We start from the raw sequence: 12,461 nt of genomic DNA on the forward strand, positions 1-12,461 counted from the left end.
CTGCATTAACCCTTCCATCCCGACACGAAACGCGCCGGTCGACAGGGAATAACAAGAAAAAAAATATTTTTAGCTTACACAAAAATAATTAATATGTCTAAAAAATGACGAAGCGGTTGTCCGATATCAAAATTATTTTTCATTATTTTATAATGTAATAAATTTATATAAAAAAATGGAACGAATATGTAGCGATATGTAGACACGGTACGTAAATACATATGTATTTAAATATGCATATCGAAAGGTGTTATATAAAATATACTTTGATAAAGATGAAACGCGATGCTGACGTCTAGGTTTAAGCTTTAGTAAGGGTTTTATTATTTTTTTTAAACAAGCATATAGATTTCTAAGTTACTATGCATATAAATATGTATGTACATATTTTGAATACTAATGGCTACGAATTCATTGATTTACATTAATTTTTAAAATTATATTTGGGCTTATTTTATAATTGAGAAAAAAAGGGGAAATTATGTACATGTGTACATATGTATATGTTTAAGTTGAATATAAAAAATATAAAAAGGAACAACAAAAAAAGGAAAAAATGATTTTTTTGCATTTAAAATTACATATGTATGCATATTTTTGACTCGATCTCCAAAACTGTAAATTGCAATATTCCAAAATCAGAAATTAATTATATCACTAGAGTTCCCACCCGCACTTCGGATAAACTACTTGTAGTGAGCTTCATCAATAGATATATTAAAGAAGACTTTGTTGCGACTACCCGTAAACACAAGAATCTCACAGTTAATGATATAGGTGTTGGTGTTGATAATACCAAAATCTACATAAATGATCAATTAACCATTGCCAATAAGCAACTTTTGACCAAAACAAAATCCTATGCTAAAGATAAGGGGTTTCAATACGTCTGGGTAAGAAATTCAAACATACTTTTAAGAAAAAACTCCACTTCAAAGATTCTACACATAAAGACTTTGGACGACCTAAAAAAGATTATATAAATATTTTTTCAATGAATAAGCAATCAATTCTAATTTTTTATTTATATTTTTCTTACCTTCTCTTTTATGTGACAATTATATTTACCGATCCTGTTATTCTCTTCTCTATATTTTATATCTACATTTCTTACTTTATTTTTTACTGTATTTTCCACCATATTTTTTACTATATTTTCACTTTTATTAATAATAATTATTTGAATATAAATATTATTATCAAAGAATATACACTAACTAATTCCATATTTTATTTTGCTTATACTTATTTCAATTCAATTGCTATCATCAATAATTGTTGTTTGATAATTGATTCTATATCTTCATTTATAATTACATATACTTGTACATGCAATTACATTTTTTACTGTAATTTCTTCCATACTTTTTGCTCTATTTATAACTATAGTTTCACTTCTATTATTGATTATTGTCTTAATATTAATATTATTGTTAAAGAATATAAACTGGTTAATTCCATTTTTCACTTTGTTAATATATGTTCAGATTCATTTACTACCATCAATGATTATTATTTGAACAATAGTTCTATATCTTTGTTTATAATTATTGATGCATGCTCATTTGTATACATATGTCTATGCTTACCTACGCATGTAGGCTTATACGTCTATCTTTATGCACTCTATCAATTCTACCCATATATTATGGTTTTTGTTTTCTTTATTAATTATTGGTTCTTTCTTATATTTCTGAACGCACTTTATTTTCAATTCTATCATCAATTGTCATCTAAATCATTGTTTATTATTATATTATGAACAAATACTTGCCAAAAAACTATATAATTCGCTTTATTAATTTTATTTTAACTCAATTGGTATCACGAGTGATGGTTTGCTCGGTAATTCCGTATCGCTTCTATGGATGCAAGTATGTATGTGTATATTTATATTCATATACACATAACTGCTGATATTTATGCTTCTAGATATCTACACGTCTATCACTACGTACTCATCAATTGCCAATTCTATCTACGTTTTACAATTTATCTTATTTTTATTACATTGCTATATTTTATTCTGTGTACTTTCCATGTTCCTTATTTCCATGTGCTTTATTTTCCTACTCTATTAATACGTTTCATTTTTATGTTTGCATACATATTGACATGTGTATTTTCGTGTATAATTGTATGTACATATGTGTGTATGTGTTTATATGCATTTGTATATGCACATATATATATGTGTGTGAGTACCTTTTTATTATTTTTCTGAGACCACTTAATGGATTCTATTAATTTATATTATCAAAATGTACGTGGTCTCCGTACAAAAACTGATATTTTTTTACGAAATATAAACATGTCCAATTATGATATTATTTTGCTTACTGAAACTTGGTTGATGGACACTATAAGTGATCAGGAACTCTTTGATGAAAGATATATAGTGTGGCGAAGAGATCGTAATTATGTTAGCTTAAACCAAATACGTGGTGGTGGTTGCCTTGTGGCAACTAAGCGTGAACTTGGAGTTGTTTCACGTCCAGAGTGGCACTCTTCTGCGGAGGATATCTGGATATCTCTCACTTTACGCAGCACCACTAATCATCGCAACCTTCTCAAATTTCATATATGTGTATTGTATTTATGTTCTGAGAACATAGGTAATTCTTTTAATACTCAACTTACTAATTTTCTTGAAAACATGTCTACTATTTCAACTAACTACCCGGATGATAGATTTTTAATTGTTGGAGATTTCAATCTAAGTAACATCCAATGGTCCCAGGATATCTCCAGAGGAGGACTTATACCTATCAATTCGTTAAGAAGCACCGAAATGACTCTTATTGATGCATTACATTTTTGTAATTTTAAACAATATAATGGAGTACTTAACTTATTCGGCCGTATTCTTGATCTAGTTTTATCAAATGAACATTTGGTAGTAGATGCCTGTTTAGATCCTCTCGTTCCTGAGGATCCTTATCATAAATCTCTGTTAATTACTGCTGATCTAACTTTTTATCGATCACTTAAATCTAAACCTTATACTAGATTCCTTTTTGATATTGGTAACTATAACGAGATTCAAAATGAATTAAACTCTGTTTCTTGGTCTTATTTACATACTGTTTCTCTTGATGATGCTGTAAATTCATTTTATAATCTTATATATAATTTAAGGGATAAATATATCCCACAGAAACATGTTCAAAGTAGAAAATTTCCCGCTTGGTATACTGCACCCCTAAAAAAAGTCCTGAAGGAAAAGTACAAATTTTTTAAGAAATTCAAAAATTATAACAACCTGGCTGACCATCATACCTTTGTACTATTACGCAATCGGGCAAAAACTTTAGAGAAAGAATGTTTCAAAAATTATATGACTTTAGTAGAAAACGACATTTCCTTGAATCCCAAAGCATTCTGGTCCTACATTAAATCAAGGAACAAAAACAACGTCCTACCTCATATTCTGTATCATGGTGACATTACTGCTGATACGGGGGTGGACATTTGTAATTTGTTTTCTTCCTTCTTTTACTCGACGTTCCTTAAACCGGTCTCTAATCAATCGACTTCCTCTTATCCCTTACCAACCAACGTCTGTTCTGTCACATCTTCCTCTGAAATTGGATCAATTGAAATTCGAAGTGAAAAAGTATTAAATATTTTGAAATCAACTGATATTCATAAAACAGCAGGCCCAGATTTAATTTCTCCAATTTTTATCTCAAAATGTGCTGAAAGCCTAACTTTACCACTAACCATTATCTATAAAAGATCTATTAGTGAGGGCCTTGTACCTTGTATCTGGAAATCAGCATTCATATCTCCTGTACATAAGAAAGGAAAAAAAAACGAAATTTCCAATTACAGGCCTATATCAAAGCTATGTATATTTGCTAAGATATTAGAAAAATTAGTGTACGACCAACTTTTTCCAGCTATCTCGCAATCTCTTAGTATGCAACAACATGGTTTTCAGAAAGGACGCTCAGTTACAACAAATTTACTACTATTTAATGATTTCGTTACTAATGCCATGAACGATCGGTCTCAGGTTGATACTATATATACAGATTATAGTAAGGCATTTGACAAGATTGATCACGATATTCTCCTTGAAAAACTTTTACAGATCGGTATTCATGGTGATCTCTATAGATGGTTCACCTCATACATTACGCGTCGATCACAGGCTGTCTCATTAAATGGATTTATATCGAAATGGATGAATATTCCTTCTGGTGTTCCACAAGGCTCCCTCTTGGGACCTCTATTATTCAATATTTTCATCTTCGATATTGAAAAATGTTTTCAGAATTCAAATGTACTATTATTTGCTGATGATATGAAGATTTTCAAGAGAATAGACAACCGAAATGATGCTTTGGCCCTACAAGATGATTTGTTCAGACTAGAGGCTTATTGCAGCATAAATAAGTTGGAAATTAATGTAGCAAAATGCTCCTGCATAACCTTCACCAGAAAACTATGTCCAGTTGACTTTCCTCATTCAATTAACGGACATAGACTCACAAGGGTATCGGAAATTAGGGATTTGGGAGTCTTTTTAAACTCTGATCTATCCTTTAGTAAACATATTGACAATGTTGTAGCTCGAGCGTCGAAGGCCCTCGGGTTCGTCATCCGGTCCTCCAAATGCTTTACTTCTATAAAATCATACAAAATACTATATTGTGCATACGTAAGAAGTATTGTTGAGTTTGCATCCCAAGTTTGGAACCCAGATTACTCTGGTGCAAGAGACAGATTGGAGCGCATTCAGAAGAGATTCCTGAGGTACGTCAGTAGCCGTTTTGGATTAACCTATACTTCCTATGAAGATGCTTGTAGGTGTCAGCATCTACTTCCTCTTGTCAAAAGAAGGGAGATAGCTGACATCTCAACAATTTTGAACATCCTTAACGGCTCGATTGACTGTCCTCAATTATTGAGCAGACTATCATTGCGTGTACCAAATAGAATGACTAGATGTAATGAGCTCCTTTACATACCTAATACTTTTTCTAATTATGGAAGAAGCTCATTCATCTGGCGTGCAAGCTCCACCGTCAACACACTAATCTTAACAATTTCTATGTTTGACTTATTTAATATTAATGCTATACAAGCTAGAGTAATTATTGCAAATTTGTTTTTCGATGATTAATTTTAATGAAAGTTTATGATTATGATTATGAATTTTTATTTTGATGTATTTATTTTGTCTTTTTGTTTTTTGTTATATATTATATTTTTTATATTATTTCATAATTTTTATCATATTATTATTCTTATTATTCTGATATTTTTATTATACTGTTATTTCTATTTTTTTTCTTTTTTTGTTTTCTTTAACTATCTTACTCTATTATCATTTTTGTTTCTTATTTTAAATGTTTGAGCTTTTCTTTTTTTACCTATATGTGAAAATTATTAATGGTTTACTTAACATAATTATATTTTTTTTACTATCAATCTAATAAACTGTAAACTGTAAATTTTCCAAATAAATAAAATAAAATAAAATAAAAAAATATGTATGTATGTGTATACATACATATAATTTTAATACATACATATAAAAGGCTGAAAGGTACTAAGATTGAGCACTGGGAAATTTATTTACCGTTTCTATACAACCTATTCTTTAAGTTTAAGTTTCAAATTAAGTTTCAAAATTAAGTTTCTTTTAAAAAAATTACAAAAAACATTTTTCAATTTTTTTTTTGTATAATTTATAAAAATGCATATAATGTATAAGTGGAAACGGAAGGCGAGAAGGATGAAAATGGTAGTGGATATAGAAAAGAGAGTGAAGAGATTGAAATGGCAATGGGTGAGTTACGTAGTTAGAAAAATAGACGAAAGGTGAACGCAAAACGGACGAAAGAAAGTGCTAGCACACGACAGAATGTAAAGGAGTGAAAGGAATGCTGAAAGGGTAAAAGGAGGACCGCAAGGAAGATTGGTAGACGAAATTAGGAAAATGTCCGGGGTGAGATGGATGAGAGTTGCGCAAAGCAGAGACGAGTGAAATCGTGTTGGAGAGGCTTTCATCCAGCAGTGGACGGAAAATGATTGAAATAAAATGAAAATTTGTATTTAATTGGGTTTTATTCACCTTCATTTATGTATGTATAGATGTAGATACCACCGTGCGTTTGCGTTTTCATCGATGTTCATGTGAAAACAATCTAGGGGTGACTATGTATTAACTAGGTTTACTCAAACTCTTAACTAAGGTTGTTATTCTGTTACAGTTACGACACTGACAAAGACACTTTCGTCGTCGGCGTTGAGACCCATCTATGTACGTAAGTCGTTGCATGTTAACGAGAAACTGTGATAAGGGTAGTTAGGCGGCCGCGTGCGCGCGTATCACGATAATTGGCGCGGCGCTAAAATCGCTTTCGATTATTAATTAATTCAAATTTAGCCGATACACCGTTTCGACACCGACCTTTGTTATTCAACGTCAGTCGTCGGGAATACGAGGCAGTGGAATATCCCTCACCGACGAAACTGGATAACGCACTCGACGGGGATGCGAGCCTGCCGGTGGGCCAGAATTCAATTATTTATTCGAGACAGTGGTGCCCGGGAGTGCCGTTGGAACGGGAAAGGTTCATCCGGTGCGAATCTGAGCGCCATTTCTGGAACCGGTTAAATATTAAACCGTTTCCGAGCGAGCCACTTAAATGTACCACAATTCCCCCTCAAACCCCACCCCCTCCCCACCACTCCAATCAAATTCGAGAATGAATCGGTAAAAATCGATTGATTATTTTGTAAGAGAAAACTATACCTATGTATGTACCTATGTTTCGTTAAGAGTTGGTTGTTCGGATATTGGTAGTCATTTCTGAAAATTATCAATTTTAGAAGTGTCATTGTGTATTGAAGCTTTCTGTTTAAGGCCACGACATGAAAACATGCAAAAGCTTTCCCGTTTAAAGTTAGCAATAATTAGCGTTGCCGCTTCGGCTAGGATGACAACGCGGTTGCGAATTTAATGGAAGGATTCCATTGAAAAATAAAAGTAAACCGACATAAGCGTTAATTCGTTCGTTACGCGTTAAATCGTAAAATATTTGTTTGCTTTAAAATTCGTATAAAAATAAAAATTTTCGTGTATGATATATTTTATAAGATTGATATTACTTTTTCAGATGCTATATTTGTATTCGAGTGTTTAAAAATACTTACATATTTAAGTAAAGGAAAGCTGAAAATCAGTATTATAAAAAATATAAATAGATTTTTTTTCAATCATTTTTTATGTACGTACATATGTACATTTTATGTATAATTTATACTCAGGTATGTGCACATATGTACATAATAGTAAATTAATAATTATAATATAAATTAATTTAGTCTTTTTCGGCATAGCTCACGACACACTGAATGTTATGAGATAAAGTGTTATGAGAGAATTTTTCACCATATTTTCTTTAATCGTCAAGAGGGGGTTAAAAAAAAGGAAAAGAACATTATAATTTAAGAAACGATGAAAACTCTTTGATCTGAACGCATCTTAAATATGATTGAAAGATTTTCAACACGTGTCTTTCAGTTTTTAAGTACTCCTGTGTTCTTTAATACTTGAAAAATAAGGCAAAAACATATAAATAAAGTATCTACCCAAAAATATGATATACATATGTATCTATGTACATTGTATGTATTTATGTGTAAAAAGTAGATGCCTTAAATGTCGTTTGAAACCATTGTCACCTTTCGCTCAGCCCTTTGTCAAAGTGATAATAATAATTTAAAGAGGTTGGCGGTTTCGGTTGAGGGGTGGATTTTTTTCAGCTGGGTCGAGGTAAAATCGCCACCAGAGGCTTTTGGCTTTCGCTTTTTATTTTCGCGAGGACACAAAGGGCCGTATCGATATTGTTTAGGACCACGGTGGTGGTGCTGGAGGTGGTGGGGGTGAATCACCCCCACCTCCACCTCGCGATGGCTAACGATCGGGGGTCCCCGTGGAACTCACCGTGACGTCATTGGTCGCGACACCATCACATCACAGCTACCACAGAATCGACCATAAATACTCCGTTATTGTGCCAGTCGGACACTTGCTACAACCGGTTACTACTATCAGCGTTGAATTACAATGCCGGAATAAAATGAAACGTTTATTTTTCCGTCCGCGCAAATTTATATGATATCGTTTCGTTTGCGGTTTTTCGCGAGCGCTTAACGCGTGTAGGTGAGTTTTCCGCGCGCGCGCGCGATATTTTCCGACGTCAAACTTCGCACTCGACGTCTAATCGCCTCGAGTTTCTCTTCTCACCAACTGTGTACATCCACTTCACGACGATCCGTTCTAAGTAAACTCTAGTTTGTTCAGTTGTTGTGTACGTTCGAGTGGTCGATCTTGGCTTTTCCTTTGATGGATAAAAATCGAATTCGAGGCCAATAAATAATGGACACGCAGAGAGCAAAGTTTTTCATTAAAACGCTATCCTTTCATCAAAAATTTGTATCTTCCGAGATAGTAACGCTATAACGATGAAAATTTAATCCCCGCCTACTAAAGGTGTAATTATCTATTCTCACTTTACTTTATTTTCGCTCCAGAAGGCAAACAGAAAACCACTGAAGCTAAAAACCATCTCCGAGAAAGTTTCGGAAAAACCAACCATGTCAAAATAAAATGTTTGACACGAGGAAGTTTTGAATTGAGTACATTAAAAATAAAGTCAAAATATATTGGCTGTGATTTTTATATTTCATATACATTTTCACTGTTCTACCAACTATTCCTGTAATTCCTTTTTATAAAGATCTTGCTCTTCTTTTTAAAATATTCTCCCTCACACTGTTCCTTTTTATTGTTCCTTTTCTTGCTTTAAATTTATATTGTTTGGTCAATGATTATCTTCTGTGTTTTCATTTTTTTTTCATTGTTTTATTAATCTATAGAAACTTTTCTGGCGTCAATGTTAAATACGTTGTAATACTGTTTGCTACTGTAGCATGATGTACTGTAATGCTAACAAATGTCACATGATTGCCTTTACGCCGATAAAGTTTCGGTTTTTACTTTATCAATGAATGTATGTACAATATATATTGTACGTAGTAACAATATATGAAGTTTTGTGATTCAAATCCAAACTCGAGATTGGGACTGATTTCGAATTCAGAATCGATCACTGATGTGATCACACGTTTTTTTGGGTTGGATTTTTCATTTAACTTAATCTCAACCGTCTATTTTTTTCTCTAATCAATATTACAATTTTTGAAGAAGTGCGTCTAATTAAACACGATACGATAACTAATATAGATACATACATTGCAAATTCTGGAAAAGTATTTCGCAAGAAACTAAATTTCAATCCAATATTCAGGTGAATGGCAATAATAATGTAGTCGGAAGGCTGTGATGAAAAACGAGCAGGGGTCGGCAGTAAATGAGTTATCTTATTCATTGCCGGTGTTGGGTACGCGTATATAAGGTTACAGAAGGTAGAGAGAGAAGGTACGTATGAGGGGCGGGTGGGGTCGGGAGGAGTGGAAAAACAATTACGAGAAAAAAAAGGAACGATATTTATGAAGAGTTCTCCGCTTTCTTTAGTGTACGTTTTTGTGTGTTCTGTCTGAAAGTGTATGTGTGTGTGTGTGTGTGTGTGTGTATTCGAAAGAAACGAAAGCGAGGATTTTATTTAGTGCGCAATTATATGAGACAATACCGGAAAGACGAGTCGTCGCCATGCGATAGCTAAACATTATCACTAATGAGGATCTTACGGGGTTACAGACAAGATTGGATTGTACGCGCCGAGATTAGTGAGGGCAGATTACTTGCGGATTTCGGTCGAAACGAAAAAAAAAGTATAAATAGAATCGCACCACTCTTTACGTACACATGTATGGACGGTGTAATTGTTAAAGGACCTGTAGATATGAAGGAAATATAATCTCGGTTCACCAATAAGATATTATATACATGCATATGTACATACATACATGTATGTATGTTTGTAAGTTTACAGCGGATGGATGACTGGATAATTAAAAGATTTAGATTATAGTAATTGTACTGAAAAACCATATATGTAGGATATATTTGTTAATTATTACTCCATGCTAATACGTATAAGGATTTTTACTTTATCTATGTATGTACGTAGTAATATTATATGAAATTTTGTGATCATGCGAAAATTCGAATTCGAGATTTTGACTAATTCCAATTCAGAATCGATCACTGGTCTCGTTTTAATGATTTAGAAAATTTGTTCACGTGTGTGTTAGCATTTTAGTATACGTGTCCGTGTATGTATTTGGGAGATTTTAACACCGTTAGTCCAACCGGACTTAAACTTAGTGTCAGTCACTGAAATGCTTATCGATAAGACGTAAATATTTTTCAAATTTTAAGTCGGAAGTGGTACCTCCCCTTATAAGCATCTCCAAACTTAAAAATTCGATACAAATTAAAAAAATGGACATACAATATATGTGCACCAAGCCATCATCGATATCTACTACATAAGAGACGTATGAAATTAAAATGGAGTGCATTTGGGCGAATGAATGCCGTTTTCAATTAATCTAAAATGTTACCGTGCCTGAAGAAAAAGATTTTCGATCAATGTGTTTTCCCAATGATGACATATTTACGTATTCAAAGCGCTAAACATTGATCGCCAGAATACTGCATAAGATCCAGTGTACTCAAAGATATTTAGAACGCTGTATGATTGGCATAACGAGGAAAGATGGCAAACAGAAAACGCGGCTTAGAAGTATGTATGTATGACAAAGGTGGTTGTATTGGTGAGAATAAAGAGATTGAAATGGCAATGGGCGGGTCGCGCAGCTAAAAGAAAAGGACGATAGACGAACGAAAAAGTGCTCTAATGTTACCTGACAGACTGCAAAAGGATGCAAGAAAGGCCGGAGGCAAGATGGGTAGATGATATCAGAAAAATCTGTGGGATGAGATGGATGAGAATTGCTCAAAGCAGAGATGAATTTAAGCGTGTTGGAGAGGCCTTCGTCCAGCAGTGGGTGACGAATGACTGTGAATAATAATGCCGATGATGAAAAGTAAAAAAAAAACTACAAACACAATAGGTAAGAAACAGACTACATTTGTGACATATTTTTCAAAATCGTGCGAGTAGGAGTGGTGGAGAGGGGAAATGGGGAAGGGTGGGTTGATGATTTGTCGATGAGTGGATGTTTCAGTGTTGCAAGTTTTCGTGACGCGGGGTATCATATGAAAGCAATTCACTACGTCATTTTTAGATAAGTTATTGTACTTCAAAAGAAGCATTGCTGTTGTAAAACCCTAAAAGAAATGTTCGAGTGTTGGTTTATGTACAAATGTACATAAAGTTAAAATGCATCGTGCACATTTTAGGGTGAATTTTCACTGGCGTATATTCAGTTGGCACTTAACGAACCACGTGGTGGATATACCACGTGTGGCTCCTTCGGCAACTTTTCACTTAGTGGAAGCTTTCACAGGATGCGACCACTTTCACCGCGTGACAAATTGCCTCATTACCTCGCAGGTGAGACGACTTTTGATATACCATTTCTGCAGGAGGTTAAATGGGTATTGTGCTCGACGGGGACGCGACAATGGAGGTTTTCGTCGTTTTCGTCTCGAACGGCGGAGAGCGTTTGCGTGTCGCGTTTTAAATTTAATTTGCCGCCTAAACGCTCGGCGACGAGTGCAATTAAGCCTTCGAAAGCTCGAAGCTTTCCACTCGAACTTGGGGCCCTCGAACGCCACGGACAGCCGCCTCGGCGAGGGTTTTCGTGATAAGCCCGTGAAAAACTCAACAATCCGGACGAGAGGTAAGGCATTCGGATAATCGAATGTTTCGGTTGAATAAATTTTGTATTGTTCGCCGAAGATAACGGACGTTCGGTTTTGCCTAATCGATTAATTACTTCACAATATACTTCGTCTGTATGGATTCTAAGTACTTATCTTTCCGTCGAATGGGCCGGGAGCCGAATTAATTTTTATTACGCAACGATGGTCAGTGGACTGTTTTGAATTGAAGCCGTGTAAATCGACGAATATTGTTGAAATTAATTTGGCTTTGGTTTGTTTTAAATACATTAATTATTTAAAATATTAAGCTGGATATTAGTTTTGTCGTTGAGTTTAAAATTATTCGTTTGTGTTAGTTTGAACGCGTACTAAAGTTTTGATGTATTATAAAATTGAAATTGCGTTTAATTTATTACAAATATTGTTTTTAATTAAAATATCTTACATAGGTATGTCGGATACAGTTTTCAAATCAATTTAAAATATGTAACATGCATCCGCAATTCAAAACTTTCGTAAACACTTATTACTTATGTAATTATCCTTGAGTGGGAGATCGATCGAGTGTGATTGTTAGAAGTGGTGAAATTATAAAATCAATGTTTGGGTAATATTTTTACAAGCTTCTTATTAGTTTAACTGTGTTTGTTCCATGAAATTCCTGTTCGTCAGAAATTTCGTGATC

Source organism: Arctopsyche grandis, chromosome 5, assembly GCF_051622035.1.
Source record: "Arctopsyche grandis isolate Sample6627 chromosome 5, ASM5162203v2, whole genome shotgun sequence".
Classification (NCBI taxonomy): domain Eukaryota; kingdom Metazoa; phylum Arthropoda; class Insecta; order Trichoptera; family Hydropsychidae; genus Arctopsyche; species Arctopsyche grandis.